The sequence below is a fragment of the Pleurodeles waltl genome, chromosome 1_1 (genome assembly GCF_031143425.1).
Source record: "Pleurodeles waltl isolate 20211129_DDA chromosome 1_1, aPleWal1.hap1.20221129, whole genome shotgun sequence".
Lineage (NCBI taxonomy): Eukaryota > Metazoa > Chordata > Amphibia > Caudata > Salamandridae > Pleurodeles > Pleurodeles waltl.
Genome location: NC_090436.1, coordinates 146,386,010 through 146,407,578, shown reverse-complemented (window position 1 = coordinate 146,407,578; position 21,569 = coordinate 146,386,010). Strand labels below are relative to the sequence as shown.

Here is a 21,569-nt window from a genome sequence, read left to right as displayed (position 1 = left end):
AGGAACACACACTCAGAGACAATTCCAGGCCAATAGGTTTTTGTATAAAAAAATATCTTTTCTGAGTTTATTTTAAGAACCACAGGTTCAAATTCTACATGTAATATCTCATTTGAAAGGTATTGCAGGTAAATACTTTAGGAACTTTTGAATAATCACAATAGCATATATACTTTTTACATAAAACACATATAGCTATTTTAAAACTAGACACAGTGCAATTTTCACAGTTCCTAGGGGAGGTAAGTTATTGTTAGTTTTTGCAGGTAAGTAAACCACCTACGGGGTTCAAATTGGGGTCCAAGGTAGCCCACCGTTGGGGGTTCAGAGCAACCCCAAAGTTACCACACCAGCAGCTCAGGGCCGGTCAGGTGCAGAGTTCAAAGTGGTGCCCAAAACACATAGGCTTCAATGGAGAAGGGGGTGCCCCGGTTCCAGTCTGCCAGCAGGTAAGTACCCGCGTCTTCGGAGGGCAGACCAGGGGAGTTTCGTAGGGCACCGGGGGGGACACAAGTCCACACAGAAAGTACACCCTCAGCAGCGCGGGAGCGGCCGGGTGCAGTGTGCAAACAAGCGTCAGGTTTGTAATAGGAATCAATGGGAGACCAAGGGGTCTCTTCAGCGGTGCAGGCAGGCAATGGGGGGGCTCCTCGGGGTAGCCACCACCAGGGCAAGGGAGAGGGCCTCCTGGGGGTCACTCCTGCACTGGAGTTCCGATCCTTCAGGTCCTGGGGCTGCGGGTGCAGGGTCTTTTCCAGGCGTCGGGATCTGGGAATCAGACAGTTGCGGTCAGGGGGAGCCTCGGGATTCCCTCTGCAGGCGTCGCTGTGGGGGCTCAGGGGGGACAACTTTGGTTACTCACAGTCTTGGAGTCGCCTGGGGGTCCTCCCTGTAGCGTTGTTTCTTCACCAGTCGAGTCGGGGTCGCCGGGTGCAGTGTTGCAAGTCTCACGCTTCTGGCGGGAATTGCAGGGGTCTTTAAAGTTGCTCCTCTGGAAACAAAGTTGCAGTCTTTGTTGAACAGGGCCGCTGTTCTCAGGAGTTTCTTGGTCCTTTTAGAGCAGGGCAGTCCTCTGAGGATTCAGAGGTCGCTGGTCCTGGGGAAAGCGTCGCTGGAGCAGTTTTCTTCCGAAGGGGGGAGACAGGCCGGTAGGGCTGGGGCCAAAGCAGTTGGTGTCTCCGTCTTCTCTGCAGGGTTTTTCAGCTCAGCAGTCCTCTTCTTCTTTAGGTTGCAGGAATCTGAGTTCCTAGGTTCAGGGGAGCCCTTAAATACTAAATTTAAGGGCGTGTTTAGGTCTGGGGGGTTAGTAGCCAATGGCTACTAGCCCTGAGGGTGGGTACACCCTCTTTGTGCCTCCTCCCAAGGGGAGGGGGTCACATTCCTATCCCTATTGGGGGAATCCTCCATCTACAAGATGGAGGATATCTAAAAGTCAGAGTCACTTCAGCTCAGGACACCTTAGGGGCTGTCCTGACTGGCCAGTGACTCCTCCTTGTTATTCTCATTATTTCCTCCGGCCTTGCCGCCAAAAGTGGGGCCGTGGCCTGAGGGGGCGGGCAACTCCACTAGCTGGAGTGCCCTGTGGTGCTGGAACAAAGGCCTTTGAGGCTCACCGCCAGGTGTTACAGCTCCTGCCTGGGGGAGGTGATAGCATCTCCACCCAGTGCAGGCTTTGTTACTAGCCACAGAGTGACAAAGGCACTCTCCCCATGTGGCCAGCAACATGTCTCGAGTGTGGCAGGCTGCTAAAACCAGTCAGCCTACACGGGTAGTTGGTTAAGGTTTCAGGGGGCACCTCTAAGGTGCCCTCTGGGGTGTATTTTACAATAAAATGTACACTGGCATCAGTGTGCATTTATTGTGCTGAGAAGTTTGATACCAAACTTCCCAGTTTTCAGTGTAGCCATTATGGTGCTGTGGAGTTTGTGTTTGACAGACTCCCAGACCATATACTCTTATGGCTACCCTGCACTTACAATGTCTAAGGTTTGGCTTAGACACTGTAGGGGCACAGTGCTCATGCACTGGTGCCCTCACCCATGGTATAGTGCACCCTGCCTTAGGGCTGTAAGGCCTGCTAGAGGGGTGACTTATCTATACTGCATAGGCAGTGTGAGGCTGGCATGGCACCCTGAGGGGAGTGCCATGTCGACTTACTCGTTTTGTCCCCACCAGCACACACAAGCTGGCAAGCAGTGTGTCTGTGCTGAGTGAGGGGTCCCCAGGGTGGCATAGATATGCTGCAGCCCTTAGAGACCTTCCCTGGCATCAGGGCCCTTGGTACCAGGGGTACCAGTTACAAGGGACTTACCTGGAAGCCAGGGTGTGCCAATTGTGAAAACAAAAGTACAGGTTAGGGAAAGAACACTGGTGCTGGGGCCTGGTTAGCAGGCCTCAGCGCACTTTCAATTCAAAACATAGCATCAGCAAAGGCAAAAAGTCAGGGGGTAACCATGCCAAGGAGGCATTTCCTTACATATACTTTTTATAAACCCATCACTAGGCTTGCAAGCCTCCATTATTACCTAGTCTGTCACAGAGACATTTTCATTTGCTCTCATCTCGGATCTAGATCTGTTAGATAGCGGGGTTATCCTTCATTCATATTTTGTGTCCATGAAAAACCCGTCTGCATACTTACTTTCCCAGTACTAGAAACCAAAAAGGGACCCAGTACAATGCTGGTCGGAAACCTAGCAGCTATTTTGGAATAGTGCTCATGTTCCACATGCCCTGCAGTAGTAGTATGGAGCTGAAAGGCAGATAAACTTCAATTTACAATATAATTTCTAACCCAGGGGAAGTTTACAAAAAATCTATCCTTCATACTGAGTTAAATTCTGAACTTAATAGTATAATGTACGCGCAATATGTATATTGAAATTAATATAATAAGTATTATGGAACTACATTCTCTCCATTTCTTATGAACAAATAGTCTAACACTTATCTATCATGTTATCTAACTAACTAGAAGTTTATTTTATTTGTGGTACCTTCTAAGAGGTTTGTTGTGTCCAGGTGTAGGACACAACAAATTGATTGGAGCTATGTAGTTTTTGTGAAACAGCTAAAAGGATAATGTGAACTTTCAAAAGGAGCCAGCACTGGACTTAAATATGGCCGGACCAATGTATTTGCTACAAATTAAGGCTTCTTCACATGTCCCACAGCAAAGGCACGCGATATTGCCAAAGTAAAAGATCAGGGTTGGTTTGGCCATTAGGGGAATTAGAGAGTACCCGATGGGCTGGTCTGTTCGGTCAGTGTATGGACCAGTTTTTTACTATTGATTTCCCTGGTATTAAAACAAACATTACCTGCAGCCAGTTCACATGCAGCAGGCTTCCATACCTTGCAAAACACTTGTATGGCGTGTCTTCACAAGTTCAAAACTGCTCCAGTTTGCAAACATGGGACACTTTTTTAACTGTCTAATTCACTAATGGGGGCCACGTTTATTTTGGTGCCTGGGCTTATTTTCTGTCCCAGTCTGACCCTTCCCTGTATTCTCCCTGCAACAGTTTGGCCATGTGCGTATATATTTATGGCTGGGCTGACACACCGACTGCTTCAAGGTGTGCTAGAATGTGGGAATCGGAGAAGGACAAAAAAGGAGTGGGTGATGGTTTAGTAGGCCGCGAATGGTAGTGACATGGCGTCAGTGCTTAATTTGTGCTTGTTGTTTCCGGTGCTGGGCACCAGCACTTATTTTTGAGGGGCGGCGCTTAGTCTCTTGCCTCAAGCATTTACTGCGAGCAAAAGACACATATGGGAAAGACGGAGGAAGAGAAAAATGAAAAGGCGCCTGAAAGGATCTGTGGTCCACACGGTTCCAGGTAAACAGGACATTTTATTAAGTTCCAATAATCATTACAGCTTCTTGCTTCCGACATCCTTCCACAGATCTCCGGCTCCAACTGCCAGCATTACACACAATCCGTTTTCACATTCCACATTCCGAAGTTCTCCGCGCGTCGGTTCCATAGCACGAGGAACCAGAGTGGCACGAAGAACCCATACCCAACACATCTCTTCCCTTACAACGATTTCAATAAACAATAGAAAACAAAATAAATTATAGGAATAGTTCATAAATACACAAACATTAACAAAACAATTGCACATCAATGCATTTATATTGATATATTCTAACAAGAACACTATGATGTTTAATCATCAAATTTCTTAGGGGGTTTAGCAGTTGTGGACGAACGTCTGAGGGGAAGTACAGGTGAATTGGTCGCCTTCAAAGAATTACAACCAGAAGGCATACTGTAATCATCAAATTTCTTAGGTGGTTTGACAGTTCTCTTAGGATGATTGACAGTTTTTGTTGCATTGGGAGACTGAAATGTCAGACGTTCAATACGCTCACCACCATCACCTCCATTGACACTCTCCGCCGCAGCCGACTTAGTAAGGGATATCTTATCTTTATTCCACCACTTGCCATCATGAAGCCTAACAGCACTGTCTCCTGCTTGGACTATAATTTTACCGCTGGGGAATTTGGACAGACCAGTCGATCTCGGACACTTCACCCTTACAATATCACCTACCTTCCAATCAAACTTGCGGCGGTGAGTTCCTTGAGAACTCTGCACATACTTTTGTTGCGCTACATGACGTTTCTCCATCACACCATCAACTTTGTGCCATGGCACACTAAAACGACCCATCCATTCTCTGGTTAACTTTGAGGAAGGAATACGTCCCCGTAATAAAACAAAAGGAGACACTTGTGTATCAGAATTGTTGGTGGTGCGCACGACCCACAACAATTTATCCAATTCATTTTTACAGTGCAAACCACTAGCTTTAGACAATTGAATGTTGTCCTTGAGGACTCTGTTAAACCTCTCTACTAATCCATTACTCCTAGGATGGTACAGGGAAGATTTAGAATGTTTGATTCCCAAGAAATTCACAAATTTTGTAAACTGTCCTGAGGTAAATTGAGAACCATTGTCAGTTAAAATTTCATCAGGAATTCCTTCCCTCGCAAAAATCCCTTCTAATCATCGGATCACATTATTAGAGTCAGGAACTTTGACAAATTTTACTTCCGGCCATCTACTATAAAAATCTATTAGTACTAATCCATATTCCTGGAATCCATATGATAAGTTCACGGGTCCAATTATGTCAATTGCTAACTTGCTCCAGGGTTTATCAGGAACACTAATCGCTTCAATAGAACTTGGAGCTGTGATTTGAGACTTGTCGCTGACTGCACAATAGACACAATCCCTTACGAAGTGTTCAACACATTTATCCACTCCAGGCCACCAGAATCCTTCTCTGACTCTCCTTTTCATGGCACGCATTCCTATGTGACCCTCATGCGCAAGGCTCAAAACCCTTTTCCTCATACCATTAGGCACAACTAACAAATTCGACCTATATAATAAACCATTAATAACTGACAACTCGTCAAAAACATGCTTATACTTATCCTTAAGATCGCCATCCGGAGACCACTGCGACCACCCCATCATGACTCCTTGCACTATTGACTTGATGTCTAGATCCTCATTACAAGCCTCCCTTCATTCTCGTTCACTTAATGCTCCATCCAATTGCTCACCTATTATACAAACAACAATCTCATCATCCTCATCCTTGGACTTGAAATGCCTAGATGTCTCTGTTAACGAATCAGCGTTCGCCAATCTGGACAAGCAGTCGGCTAATATGTTTTTCTTGCCAGGCACATACTCTAACTTGAAGTTGTGTTCATATAATTTGTACTGCCATTTAGCTATTCGTGGAGTGGCCTTCTCCGCACTTTTGGCCGTAAATAGTTGAACTAAAGGCTTATGATCAGTTCTAACTGTAAACCTTGTGCCCCACACAAATTGTTTGAAGTGGTAATACCCCACCAGCATGCCAAGGCTTCACGTTCAATCACAGAATACGTAGCTTCGGCTCCTTTCAAACTTCTTGAAGCAAACGCAACAACTTCCTCCCTACCATCCCTTTTTTTGCAACAACACAGCTCCTAAACCTTTTTGGCTGACATCAGTCATAATGATTGTATAATCTCTGGTGTCAAAAGGTTTCAAAGGAATAGCTCGGGAAATTTCTTGCTTAATATTTCCAAATTCCCGGTCGCAGTCTGCATCCCACAAAAATGTAATGTTCTTTTTAAGTATTTCCCTCAGATAATACGTCTTTTCTGAACAGTTGGGTACAAATCTAGCATAAAATTCTACTAAACCCATGAAGGATCTCAATTGGGCTTTGTTTTCAGGGCAAACGAAATCCTGAATAGCTTTCACCAAACTTACCTTGGGTTTGATGCCATCCGCTGACAACTCAAATCCCAAGTAATTCACCGTGTATACTCCAAAACGACACTTACTTGAGCTGAGAGTTACACCCTTCAGTTTCAATACATCTAACACCTTGCTTAATCTTTCATTATGTTCACAAGTATCTTTTCCATAAACCAGAATGTCATCCTGGAACGCCTTCACACCACACATACCTTTGAACATGCTTTCCACTGTCCTTTGGAAGACAGCGGAAGCAGAAGCTAACCCAAATGGCATGCGTTTGAATTGGAATAACCCAAAAGGAGTGATGAAGGCAGTGTAATGTCTGGAACTTGGATGAAGATTGATTTGATGATAAGCAGAAGTCATGTCTAACAGGGAAAACATTTTCCCCCCCTTAACAGAAGATAACATTTCTGAAATGTTGGGTAAGGGTTATTGATCAACCCAAATTTGATCATTAAGATCACGTAAGTCCACACACATTCTCAACATTTCATTGGCCTTGCGAGCTAAAACCACAGGGGCCACCCAATCTGAGGACTCAATAGGTTCAATTATGTCTTGTTCACATAGTTTGTCTAATTCTTTTTTGAAATCCTCCCTTAAGGTGAAAGGAACTTTCCGTACTTTGTGCACCTTTGGCTGGGCATTTTCATTGATTTTGATTTTGTGCGAGAACCCCTTGAGTAATCCTACCTTATTATTAAAAATTTCAGGATAGCGTGATTCCCACTCCTCACACTTTATAGAAGATACAAGCATGAATTCACTCCTCGTTATAACCTGTTCAGGGTTATTCAGGTCCAAAACCAATTCCAACTTACCTTGATCAAACCACCCCAAAAGGCAAGCATTATCCTTGGCTACGTATATGGTGGCAGAAGTTGTGTTATTCTTAAACTTGATATCTGCCTGGAACTCACCAATAATATCAATGGATTTCCCAGCATAACCAATTGGCTGAATGTGTGAATGGTTTAAAGTGATCCCACGACCTCTAAACAATTCGTTCCATATAGAATCACTCAAGAGAGTAAAGGGAGATCCAGAGTCAGCCATCATCTGAACCTGAATTCCGTTTACCTCCACCTAACAGAAGGGTCTTCTTGTACAGTTGTTTACGAGATAATTATTCACTACGAATACTTCCTCTTCATTACTGCTAGAGGAAGGAGAATCATTAGTATCAACATTGTTTACTTTGTTGGACTCATAATTACCCGACTTGTAGGATCTACTTGCTTTACATACTCTTGAAAAATCGCCTTTCTTATAACATTTAGCACAAATTTTGTCAATAGCCGGACAATACTTGGCATTTCCCAAATGTGCAGTACTACCACATCTATAACATTCTAATGACTTAGTAAATTTCATGTCAGATTTTTTGACTGTGGATTGTGGTGACAATCCCTTGTTTCCTTTTTTAAGTTTTGCCTTAACTGCGAATACATCAGACCTCGGAGAATGGAGTTTCTTTTCGGAAATAGACATTTGTTCCATGAAAGACGCTGTGCTTTCGATTCTGGTAGCAATCTCCAATGCTTTCTGTAGGGTTAAATTCGGTGTTGATAACAGAGCCTCTTGTACCTTCTTATTATTGGTCTTCTCCACAAGTTGGTCCTTGATCATTTCTTCTTCAAATTCCTTATAGTCACACGAAACCGCTAATAGTCTCAAAGCACCAACATAGCTAGATGCGGATTCGCCATCAGCTTGAACCCTTTTGTAGTAACATTCCTGCTTCTTTTGAATCTTGTGTCTAGAGACTTAATTGCTGTTTCGTACTCATCCCCAATGCCATCACCCTCGCCCACAGCAGTTACAACAGTTACCTTAGGAATATACTTTAAAATTTTCCACCCTTCATTACCCAAACAATGCCTCAAAATTGCAAATTTTCTTTTATAGGTGAAAGTTTCTCCCTCAAGGGCATCCAAATATGCTTCAAATGCCTCCTTCCATTGCTCCCAATCAGCATCTGGAGAAGCTGGATTTGGAACAAAAGGAGGAGGTGGTGAAATGGATTGCTGCATCATGAAAACAAAATAACGTAACAGGATAGATAGGCAAGTTAAAAGATACTTGTAATGTAAACAATTAAATAAAGTCGTTATGTTGATTGGAGCGGAAAAATGTCAGACGAGATATGCCAAGGCGAGATAGAAAGGTGTGCGTATCACCGAGATACGAGGGCTTTATGCTGGTAAAATTGAAAAATGATTGTAACTTTGTTACTAAATCAAGTTAATGTGAGCGAAATTAAAGGTGTGCGCATCACCATAACATTGTAGAAGGAAAGCGCACAACGTATTGAGAGCAACACAGTACTCACGTGAATCCCCTTTGGGGAAGCCAAAACGAAAGAAGAAGCTGTACACAGAGACGAAAGAACTGGCGTCTTCGTCTTCTTAGAGACGCCAGGAGGAGCGGAGTTACTCCTCTAGTGCTGTCGTCAAAAAACGCTTGACAGATGCAAGCACGCTCCGCTCCCGGGGAATACGTCAGGGACTAGCGTCTCCGTCTCCTAGGAGACGCCAGCGAGAGCAGAAGTGGCTTCCTTGGCGTGGGGTTGACGAGGAAACGTTCGTCAAGCGCGAGCACGCTCTGCTTCAACGGCTCAGTCACGTCCGGGGAAATAAAGAACAAAAGAAACCCCAAGACGTGGCCAATAAGGAAGTAATGTCCCACGACGGCAGGCAGGAGTGGCGCTGGTACCAAGGTCAGGCGATTCTGATCGGATGGTTCCAAATACTTGCTTGTCGAGTAATTTACTCAAGGAATGTTGATAGCGGTCTTCATGACAGGTAACCCTCATCGCCACTGAAAGGATCTGTGGTCCACACGGTTCCAGGTAAACAGGACATTTTATTAAGTTCCAATAATCATTACAGCTTCTTGCTTCCGACCTCCTTCCACAGATCTCAGGCTCCAACTGCCAGCATTACACACAATCCGTTTTCACATTCCACTTTCCGAAGTTCTCCGCGCGTCAGTTCCATAGCACGAGGAACCAGAGTGGCACGAAGAACCCATACCCAACAGCGCCACAATGACAGAAAGCAGAAAGCTGCAGGTGTGGCTTTAAATGGATTGAAGAGGCCCGAGATGGCTTCAGGTTTACGCTGCCGCGGTATTCTGTGTTCGCACATTTAATTGCAACAGCCGCGTGTTTAAGAGTAGGGCTTTGGGCACCGGCACCTTTTTATTTCCAAATTAAGCACTGCATGGCGTATGCTACCCTGCCAAGTACCACACATTGAGTGTTAGCCTTACCCATTTTAGTGAACTTTCCAGCACTAAAATGCAATGTCACACATATTAGCTCCTCTGTGTTATCACTGCTGAAGGAGCTTTGTGAAGTAAGTACACTGTCTCTTCTTGTTCTTTCCTTAAAAGTTTATTTCCAGTTATAATGTACAGACAGAGATACATGCGCTCGCCATCCCCAAACCGGCACAACTCCGACCTTTCATATGAAAACATTCCAATCCCCGTCACAGCCTGCCCCGACATTCCACTGCCCCTGATGTCATAGCATTCTTCTTTTACATACGAACTAATACATCACTACACTTTGCTATATGACAGTGGTACAGCCAACGCTAGCTCTCATTGATTGTATTTGTACGCCAAGAAATCGTGATGTGAGTCTGGCCCAGAGGAGAGGTAACTGTGGTTGCATGGAAATATGATTACATCTGGGCCTGGCTGTTAAAGTGTTAGATCTTATTTTTTACTGTGCTCTCACGGGCCAAATTGTGGTATCCTGGACCCTCATGGCATCACGTGTTGTGACTAGGCTGCATTGTTTTGTGATTGGCATTCTCTTTCCGGTGGCGTAACAAAACTGGAGGCAAAGAACACGGAGGTCCCCTCCCCCTCCGGACTCACCTAGGCCACGTGCTGTGCTGATGAAGCCCCCTGGAGCTTGTCTCCCCCTGCACTGAGGGGGCCTTTGTTACGCCACTGTCTCTTTCCTGTCCAGATAGGATGGTGGAAATATATCAGACTGCACCCTGATGCTGCTGTGGGTAGGAGACAGCTATTGGACCCATCAGCAGCATGTACCACTAAGAGAACTAGTATTGAAGAGTGTGTTGTGCTGAACCAGCCTGGCCTGTGTTTTTAACTCGAGGATGGTAAAACTGTCAGGAAAAACAGTGAAATTCCCCATTTTTCCCTTCTAAACCTTAAACCTAAAGTATCAGATACATAAAGGAATCAATTCAAATGTATTTGAGAATTGTAGAAATTGTTTCAGAATAATCATTAGAACAAACAAAAGATTAGTTGGCATGTTACAAAAGCATCCTGACATTCTGTGTCAATACTTTTTCACCTAGCACATGTTGGATGTTCCAAGCAGCAAGCCGTAAACACATGCTGGTGGTTTATTTCTCAGAAAGGTTGCAACCCTACCCAGCACCTGAACAGCACCAGAGGGGGCAAGTTCTCGAGGCTCAGAGCTATGCTCAGAAACCTCTGAAGAGCTATAATATAATGTGATGTAAGGTGGATTTGTATGGTGCTGCTTGTCGCCCGTGAGGGTATCCAGATGTGGACACAGCTGTGTGGAGCAGTCCGAAGATGACTGCAGTAGCAGTGACTGTCAGCCAACCCTCCCAGGACATTATGTTTCTCGGCTTGGGCCTCCTGGAAGAGGGGTGGCCTTGGAGAACTGCAGAGACAGGATTCAAGTATAGTTCAGCTGCCCAGGTCTGAAACTTGTGTGCACAATTTCAGTCTTATATGACTCAGGCTCGAGGAGGACACCGGAGCCATTCTGAATGAGGACAGCTGTAAGGTTCACTCAGCAGGGCACCACTCCCAGTAGTCACTGCTGGAAATGCAGATGTCTTGTGGGGATACGACACTGGTTGCAAAGATCTTTGCGTGCCTGGCAAGATACATGGTATAATAGCACTAGGAAAACTCTGAGTGTTAATGCCCTTTCTGGTGGGATCTAGTCATAGCTTTGACTCCTCATAAAACAGCACAATGTTGTGCCTGCTGCAAAGCATGCAACAGGCAGGTCACAAATATATATTTTATAACAATAGCTCCCTTAGTTACTTCTTGTGTTGCAGAGATACTGGTGTGACCTGGTGGTCCTTCTCATATAGGTTAGTGAGCTATGTACCAGGTTTCAGGAGCTGCATGCCATCTGCACAGACTTGCCTTACTTTATTGACTCTCAATCTTTCATCAGCCTAAGGTGGTTAAAAATGGTTCCTTTATTAGTGTTATATAAATGTTTTTTAGTTTAATTGCTCATATAGACAAATGCATGTGTTAATCTTACAGTACATTTTATATCTCTTACATGCTCGTCTTGAAATCTTCAAAACTGTGCCCCCTAAAGTTAGTAGCTTTCTATTTCAGGGGTTTTGCAGCAGTTTCAAGGCCTTTTACCTGAGCATCTCATTGCTCATAACAGGGTAATTTCTGATACTTACCTCTTTACATTGCAATTCAGTGCTTCATTTTACTCGCGAAAACTGTCACTTGAAATGTCATAAGTTTGGCAATGGGAAGTCACACCTACGCACACTGAAAGTATATCAATGTCACACACTACAATGTGAAAACTTGGCAGCTATGCCTATGTCTGTAACGGGGGACAGCGCATGCACCCCTTTCTTTGTACGCCCAAGCTCTTGCACAGTATGGATGTCAGTGAACTTCATTTAATTTCAACCCATTAACAAAGAGCAGAATTTAAATTATTCACATTTATCTGAATGTGACCTATATGGCCCCTCTAGGGAGCGGTCATACCACAATTGCATGGGTCTGCTAGCATTGGCACACCTTCTCGGCCACACTATGCTTATGGCAGAAATTGCACAATACATTGTAAGTTACGAGGGTATTCATGGTCAACCAGTTTGTGCAGCACTTGCACTGCAAGCCTACTCATCACCTGAGGCACAGGTCCTGTTTGTGCGTTGTGACCTTTGTGAACAAAAAGCCATACAAACATTTACCCTTTGAAAATGTGTCAGTGCACTTTGCTGATTTTGTATAGTTGAACTGTTCTTTCCAGCATGACAACTGGTGGACCCTTGGACAGATAAAGTATCAAGAATGGTACACTGTAGAGCTAGAAGTGATCTCAGGGACCGCTGCGTCACACCTCCTGCTTCTATACCACTGCAGCTCATTATTTTAAAAAGCTTTTTCTGTGAAAGTCAGAAGTTATCGGGTTTCTAACCAACAAGCTAATCTGTCTCACTAGAAATGGGCTAGCATGAAACACCAAACCATGCTTCAAGGGATCTGCAGAAGTTCTGACTCTCACCACTGACCAAAGCAATCTTCCCTTTCTTGCATTTAGGAAAGTGCTCTAACCCTGTCAACTTAATGTTCAGCTTGACACAGCCCTCCTGGCCAGAGAATAATGTGTTTCTGCATTTGAGGATACGTTCGATGGACATCTACAACACAGCCGTACGTCTTAGAGACTGGACTTTGTGTTATCCTTATAGCTTTTGAAGATGCAACAAATACTGCTATGATCCTCCTCTGTAAGACTGTGTAACATGGTAACATCACTAGTTTCAATGAATAAACAAACAGTAGTTAGACCATAAGTTAGCAATACTCTCGGTCAGCCCCTAATATAGTAGGGACAACTCCAACATCTTCAACGAAGGTTCATTCAGGGCACTGAGTGCTAACCTCTACCATCCAAGCCCTGTATCGACCGTTCTTGTGGGTACCATGTTAAAGTCTAATGCCCCTCCCTGGCAGTGTCCTTAGCTGATAGACTTTGCTGTTTTCCCCTTGTTCACATACTGGATTATGACTGTTTGATCACAGAAAGGTAGATGATTGCAGGCTTGTATTTTTTTCCATCTGTTCATATTCAGATATTTTAATTTAACGCAATTGTTGTCATGTTTTTTTTTTGTTGCAAACTTTATTTAAAATTTCAAATAAAATATAGTATGGAAGCATCATAACCAAGGTGATAAGTGAACAGATACATTAAAACCCTGCATAGCAAGTCTGTATGGTGGGTAATTGGGCTAGTCCGAGTGGGCTGGAGTGCAGACGTATGTGCCATAGACATGATAGGTCACTGTAGTCATTATGGAGAGAGAATACCAGTGTGGAGTGTTGTCAATCAACCATGTCAACCATGCAGTAACATCAATACCAACAGGGGAGGGAAGGGTAAGTGGTGTGAGGGGGGGGAGTCGATAAGGGGGTCGGGTAACTAGTGGGGTCAGCCTTAAGCCTAGAATTAGGTTTCATGAACTTATTAAATCTCCTCCCTAATAGTGTGCATGTTTACACACCATTAAAGGCAATTGGGAAGTGATAGCAATATCAAGGTTAGTGTCATAGATTTTCCAAACGGATACCTTAGGTATTTCCCTGGAATAAAGATGGGGAAAGGGAGCTGTGTGTAGTTTATGATTGTAGGACGAGTGAGGCCTGGCCGGAAGCGCAGCTCCTGCTGAAGCCTTTCTCTATTTCTAGTTTAATTGCTCTGGCGTGTAGGAAGGCCCGCGTGCTTGCGAATATGATGAGATTGCAGGTTACCGAGAAGAGACCTTCGCAGTGAGTGTGTCTGTTAATCGCCCCCGCCTCGCTCTGAGATACAAGACACGCTGTACATTCACCTTTAATGAATTGTCCCCAAGCGGTGGGCCGCCTGCGTCAGAAAATACAGCTTTTATGGCTGCTTTGCAATTTTTCTTTCCTTTTAAGAGTTCTTTTTCATCCTAATTACTTACGCCTTTATCAACTCCATCTACTCCCTCTAATCTGAGAGGAGAGAAAAAAACATCTCAGCTGTACTTTGATATCAGTTCAGCGCCTTGTATCTCCCAGCTCTGCCCTTTACACACAGTGTGCCCGGAGCTTTGGGTAAGAATTTAACCCTTCCTGCTCACATACACACAGCACTTCTCATGCTCTCCTTCCTAAAGTGTGCCTACGCTCTTTGCGCCTGGTGCCCTAGGACACAAGCTGCGTGAGCGAGGCAGTATCCACTGTCATTCCAGTTTCTTTAGCTAACGTTGGTTGCCTGACATTGATGGGAGTAGGTTGTACAGTGGAAGGAACAATGGTGCATTCGGTCACCCCAGAATCCTAGCCCGCGCCGTTGCCCGAAGGGCGCCATTGTCGTTATAAAGTGGCTCAAGGATCCACCAAGAGACTTTTGAACTGTTTTGCTGCCTTTTGGGCAAATGCCAAGTCAGCGGATGGTCTATGCATCTAAGAACACAGATGGTCTATCGTAAAATAGAATTGTTTATGAAAGGGGACTACTTGTTTCATTGTTGGCATGTTACCTAAAGTCTAATACTGAAACGCTGTGGCAAGGGAGCCATCAATTTTTACTACATTCGCTTCATCTCACCCAGTCTGATGCCAAGGTGACACGTGTGTGTGAGAGGTAAACGTCTGCAGCATCTTCTGCGAGCAATGAACTGTTGTATACTGAAGTACTTTGTTTTATGATAACTCTGTGAGTTGTTTGCGGTCATGAGGTGCACTCTAGGGTATTGGGGAACATCTCCAAGAGGTCCACACCTGATCTCAATGATACCCTTTTCTTGCGCGCATAGGTAAGTGATAACCTTCTAATGCCTGAGTGCTTTCAGGAGGTCTGTGGATTATTCTACTCGGGTCAGCTGTTTGTGGTGTCATTCATTGTATTTCAGTTCAGCCATTGGGTTTGTTGGTCGGTCGCTTGCTGGGCCCCTGATGATTTCTTCTGCATAACACATATCTTCCAAAGGTGACCCGATGTAAATAAAGGGAAAGCTTGTTTGGTACTTTCTTGAAATAAAAGTTTCATGAATACATGAAAACCATAAGGAGTATTGAAACAAGCAGCTGTCAAGGAGACGTCAGTGCGTATCAATAGGAACTTTATATTGTGGGGGAGCCAGTCATGACCAGACATGTTTGGTGTCCAGTGATGTTGACATAAACATATTGAGAATGAGGCTTTATTTTTTGGATGATTACAGGGAGAAATTCCTTTAACCATGTTTGTTCGTATAACACCTGTGGCTAGATAGATCACCCCTAAGATTTTGAATGGATGAATTAATAGTTATAGAGTTACTCCAAAGAGTGTCCAGACGTTGCAGTGACAGAGCATAAGACACGGAATAATCATGCTAATATGAATAAAATAGGTGGGTTTTAGGTGCTTTTGTAAATAAGAGTTTGTAGAATGGAGGGGGGCGTGGCTTGCAGGGCCAAGATGGCAGACGCATTTTAGGGAGGCTCTGCGCTGCTGCCCTTGTTTCTGGCAACAGTCACCATATACACTACTTTGCCCCGGAATCACCTGCTTTGTCTCTGTTAAGCTGCTGGGTGACAGTGAGCGGAATATTACTGAGGCCTGAACAAGGCCGCTCGCCACGCGATGGCTACCTGAGTGCTGCCCCTGGGATTGGGCAGACTTGGAGGTGTGTGAGCTTCGACTGGAGCCGTGCCTGACTATGGAGACACCCACTGATCCAGACAAGTGAGTGCGGAACATCACAGCTGAGCGTACCCCTGTGCACTGTAGAAAGCTTTGTCTGCCGCTGTGCCCAACCAGTGGAGTGACCACAGGGAATGGTGCTTACTACCTTTGTTTCCCCAGCACAAAACTTAGACAGGGACCGGGAGTCAGCGGCGCCAAGACACCATATCCATTCCCCCTCCTCCTCACATATGATGGCCGCAGAGGATTCGGAGGCCACCTGCAATCTGTCGTGGCCTGAATCGAGGCCTACACAAAATTAAGGCTTTAAGGGAAAAGGAGCCATCGGCGCACTCGCATCGATCTAGGACCCCTGGCAGAGGCATACGCTGAGGGAGGAAGTTGGTACGTGGCACGGCCGCGACATTAAGCGCAGCAGGAGGAACGGCCTTGGTGGAGAATGGTTAATGGGCTGGACCCAGGTTGTGTCACAGATGTACTCCCCAGCATCCTGGCCTAGCACGGTGGCCACAAGCTGTCCCTAGCTGCATCTGCTTACTCCACCTGCCTGGCTGCCTACTGATGGTGTGGTACCTGGACTGATTGAGGAGGCCCGGAGTTTGGATCGGAACTAGGCCTTAACACTGCGCCATCATGGGCTGACGTGCCTCCCAGGGAGGGTGGTTGCCTGGTGCCTCGATAATAGCCCTGCAGCAGCTGCCCACCGTTCATTTTGGGTGGATACCTGTTGTTCCTCTGCCCTGATGATGTTACTTGTTATGCTTTTCTTTTTCCCCCAGTTATGTTTGATTACCTGGGAGCACCTGGTCCCTCTGGTCGCCCTCACTCATCAATACTATTGCACAGAGGAGAGATCCCTGCCCCACACAAACTAGACACACACGGGGCTTCCACACATTTCCACATGACCCACACTAACATCACCACCTGGCGTGTGAGGGGCATGCATACGGCCTCACATAGTTATGCCATATATTCTTATCTTAAAGTCAGATCCATGAACATTGCATATTGCAAGAGACACATTTGACAGTGATTGAAGCCCACAAACTCCAGCGGCCGTGGCGAGGCCACTACTGATTACCCCTCTTATGCCAGAGGGGTGCTCGTCTGGGTAAAACCAGGGGCCCCTTTTGCAGTGGATGAAGTTGTTGTAGATGCTGATGGACTGTTTGTATTGATATATTTTCACCTAGATGGCCATTGCCTTCTATTGGGAACAATATATGCCCCCAACATTGATCAGAACTCATTTTGGGACACATTATCTAACAAAATGTCCTGTCGGAGCGGGATCCTGTGGTCCCTAGGAGGTGATTTCAACTCTGTCCTCAATATAACCCTGGACTGGTCTTTTCCTCCAATGCCATTCATGTTGGCCACCTCTAATGCTGAAGCCCTAGGCGACTGGCTCCTGCACTGGCCACTTGTAGACATATGGCATGCCTATCACCCTAACACGCGTATGTACTCCTTTTACTCCTCGCCACATAACTTACATGTTGGACATGACCGAATCGTGGGGTTGGCCAGCCTTCTCCCAACTATCCAACAAACATATTATTTAGGGCGCACACACTCAGACCACAACCCTTAATTCCTGCAACTGGCATGGCAAGACAGCATACCTGCCATACCCAAATGTTGCCTACAACCCGCAGTGCTAAAGGATCCGCTCTTCTGTGCATCTCTAGGTGCTGCCACAGCTAATTATTTCGAGTTTTACAATAACTCTGCCACTTATAGGTTGGTTGAGTGGGATGCTTTTAGTGTGACAATCAGAGGGCACTGCTTAGAGTTGAACTGGAATATTTGCAAACAATTAGATGGTGACATCAGACACATTGATTGCACGCTCCTGCAACTTGAGACATGCTTAGTAACTGACCAGAGATGCACCTAATAGCTGGCAGAGGCGCGGCATCAACATACCTTACTGCTGGAAATGCTTTAATGTCTAAATTATACTGCCCACTCATCTCACACCCATGTCACGTCAGATCGCGCAGACTGGCTTCTAGGGTGGCTCAGACTCCAGGATCAGCCTAGCCATCCTGTTTCCTTGCTGAATTATTCTACGGTGCACTTCCTACCCAGCAAACACGAAATACATGGGGAATTGACATGGCATTACACCTCGCTTTACTAATCAATTGCGGAAATTGGCTTGGATCGCCTGGAGGCATTCTATTGTACACTCTGCTTACTCGCTATCACGCCTCGGCAGGGTACGGAATTAGACGAGCCCATAAAACTCTCTGAAATCCTTGAAGCCATTGGTGCCCTAGCGACAGGCAAGTCCCCGGGGCCAGACGGCCTACCGCTGAATATTATAAGTCCTATGCCCCTTTGTTGGCCCCTCACTTACTTGCCCTCTACGAAGCGTCCCTATCAGCCTCCTCCCTACCCGAGTCACTGCTTGAGGGCCTGCTAATTCCCTTACCTAAACCCGGTAGAGATCCCACTGCTTTAGGCTCCACCTAACCCCTGGCGTTACTCAACACTGATTATAAAATCCTGGCCAATATACTAGCGACAGGCTGGCACCCTTGGCCCCACTACTGGTCCACAGTGATCAGAATGGATCGGTTACAGCCCGCAACACGTCGATGAATTTGCGGCACTTCTTCCGGGTCCCCAAGTACTCCGCTTATCGCTGGCCACACTCTGGATGTCTGATACTAGACTTTGAGAAGGCCTTTGACAAACTGGAATGGGTCTTTTTGCTTGACACTGAATAAACTGCTTTACACCACACCATTAGCCAGACTCAAGGCAGGCTCTTTTATATCAGACCCCATTTTGATATGCAGAGGTACCCGCCAGGGATGCCCGATAACCCCATTACTCTTCCCTTTAGCCATAGAGCTACTTGCCTGACTACCCAGGCCCAAAGCTCAGAATGAGGTATTCCATTGGGAGACCTAACCTACACAATCTCTCTTTATGCTAATGACTTACTCCTGTATGTCAGGGACATGCGATCTGAACCTGGACACTCAGTGAATTTGCTGCCCCCTCTGGTCTGCGGGCTAACTGGGCCAAGTCATGAATGTTTCAATTTTCTCCTTCGTACCCTGATCCTTCCTTTGTCCTTAACGGTGTTCCAGTAGTTTGGCAACCCAATACATTTAGTTACTTAGGGGTAATGTTGTCAGAGCGACGACTGCCATCAGATCCCAGCTGGCGTTCTGGAGCACACTTCCACTATCTGTCATGGGCCGCATAGCTCTACTCAAAATGGTAGTCCTACCTTGGCTACTCAATTTTTTCACTAACCTACCCCTATATGTCACCCCACCCTTCTTCCACTCCCTCAAGGGAACCCTGAGAGACTTAATGTGGAACAAGTCCCGCTGTAGGGTAGCATTATCAAAACTGTATTTGCCTGCGGACCAAGGCGGGCTTGCAGTACCAAATATGGAACAGCACTATCTTGCCTCTCATCTCCAATGGGTGGCTAGATGGATGGCAGAGACACAGCTCTTAGACACTACCACTTTGTCCTTGGCCTCAACCCTCTTGGTGATACTCCGACTATTTCACCCCTGCAAGCTTGAAAAACCACCAGAGCCACTACTACTCGATACCTAACTAGTCTACAGCTTAGATGACTATTCCATATGCACCAGCCATGCCCTTGTTAGGCATGCCTAGATGTAATCACACCTACGTAACTCTTCGTCTGTCTGGAGGCTGGTCTACACACTTTGGGGGACTTCTACTGAGATGGTGCACCAGACCTTATGACACTGGAGGGAGGCAAATGGGGAGACATTTTGAGGGAACTTCCAACACACCTCATGATCCATTAACTGCACGTTATGGGTTTTCAGCTTCCTTGCACCAACACACATCGCTACCACTCACACCTCCGAGGCAACGCTGGGAGGAAGATCTGGCCTGTCAATGTGTAGATAAGGAGTAGGCTTCTATATTGGAGAGCCCAGTTCTGTCCCTCGGGACGCTCGCTTCTGCCTCATCCAGTACTACATAACCCAAAGGCCCTACCTCACCACCCATTTCTTGATTTGGGGTTCTTGATGGCTAAGTGTTTAATCACAAGGAGATGGAAATCACCTGGACCTCCTCTTCTGGTAGTCTGGAGACAGTTGCTTTTGGTGTGGGCCCAAGCCGAGAGTATTACGTTGCACAAAGAAGACACTTTGAGGTTGCGTAAGATCTCTGTAGCTGCCAACTGGGACACTATACTGCATGCGTGCCAAAATGAGCAATACCCAGACTCGGTCCACACAGAAATTATGGCGGGAACAGGTGAATCGGATGCAGAGTCCTAACGCAACACTCCACAAAAGCCAAGCGAGTTGACAGCGCCATACCAGCCCCTCACACAAATTGGGATATGATGGATATATTGATTGGAAATGTGTACACTGTTGTTTCATTTAGGGGACTGGGGGGAGATTGGGGAAGGCTGGGGAGACCCACGTTGGGCCGCTAAGTTTTCTTTTCTCCCCCCCCCCTTTTTTTCCTTCCCTTTTTTTGTTGTTGATCTTGATAAGGACTTTCACCTCTGCCAACGTCACATGTCGTAAAGCTTGAAGTTAGAAGTCCATGAGCGCCCGGCAACATCCCCCATGCATTGAGAAGGCCATGCCTATCAACTTTTATTTGTGACTCTATGCCTGCTCGTTACTGCATGCGACACTTTTTATGCACAACACACTCTGTGATCGTATGCTCTCTTCATGTGTGTTACAAGGGGTGGGGATGTATAATTGTCAATGTCCCTGGTCTCGAACTATCAACCTCTTAACCATGAGAACCAATAAAACAGATTCGAACAAAGCGTTTGCAGGATGCAGAGCGAAGTGACAGTAGGACCAGATTCCTCTCTTTATTTTCAAGGACCGTAAAGGACCTCGCCCTGGGTCAACTGCTGGTTAATCGCGGCCAGCTCGGTAACTGGTGCAAAGTGTGGATAATCTCAGCCGCGCTGCAGGCCGTCTTCTTGCAAAACTGGAGATCAGTGTTAGAAAGGTGCGGTTAACCAGACACATTCCCCCGAAATGATGGGGATTAGGCGCCCCACCCACATGATACTTTGTGCTCCATCCTCTAGGAGGCGGAGCCTTCGGTTATCAGAGAATAGTCATTAGCAGTTTGCGAACCACCTGTTGTATTTTCTTCATGAAACATTTCTAACTCCAAAAACAGGACATCACACGGTGTGGTGCGCCGGATTCACACAGCCCTAAAGAGGCGATTACAACAGGGCGGCCAGTGCGTGCCTGGCAACTCTTACTACCTCTTCCTGGAATGTGAGGAGTGCGTTTCATAGGCACATGATGTGCGGTTAATCTTTTATGTCTAAGCAGAGCCGGACACGCCCATATGAAGGCGTGTGTATTTTGCAAAAGGAAGATGCCTCTGAAAAGGTCGCTCTGGAGCACAGGGAAACTGTGTACAAAAGAACTGCAACTAGGTAGTCGGTTTCGGCTGCTGTATGTATCTCGGGCATGAGACAGCAGGGTACAGATAGAGATCCTGGAAGAGGGACATGGAGGGATGAAATAGAGAAAGCAGAGTAGTGACAAGTGCCAGTGGGAAGGTGGGGATCGGGGTCCTAGGCTCTCTGTGCCTGGAAGCAACCCTCCCTCACAGCCAGACAGACTTTCATGGCGAAGATGAGAGGTGGGCCCCCAAGGACGGAAAGCAGTGTTTAATTTGTAAATAAAAACGTGCTGGTGCCCAAAGCTCTCCTTTGAAACAAGTGGCTGCTGCAATAAAAAAGCAAGCACTGGATACTTAGACAGCATAAACCTAAAGCCATCTCGGGCCTTTTTAATTCATTTACAGCCACT

At 45.9% G+C, this 21,569-nt stretch overlaps 1 protein-coding gene across 2 annotated transcripts in view; it reads left to right on the top strand.

Annotated features, from left to right (window-relative positions):
- Positions 1-21,569, top strand: part of MYO5B (myosin VB) — an 842,958-nt gene that overhangs the window by 49,235 nt on the left and 772,154 nt on the right. The gene's annotated exons all lie outside the window — the stretch shown is intronic.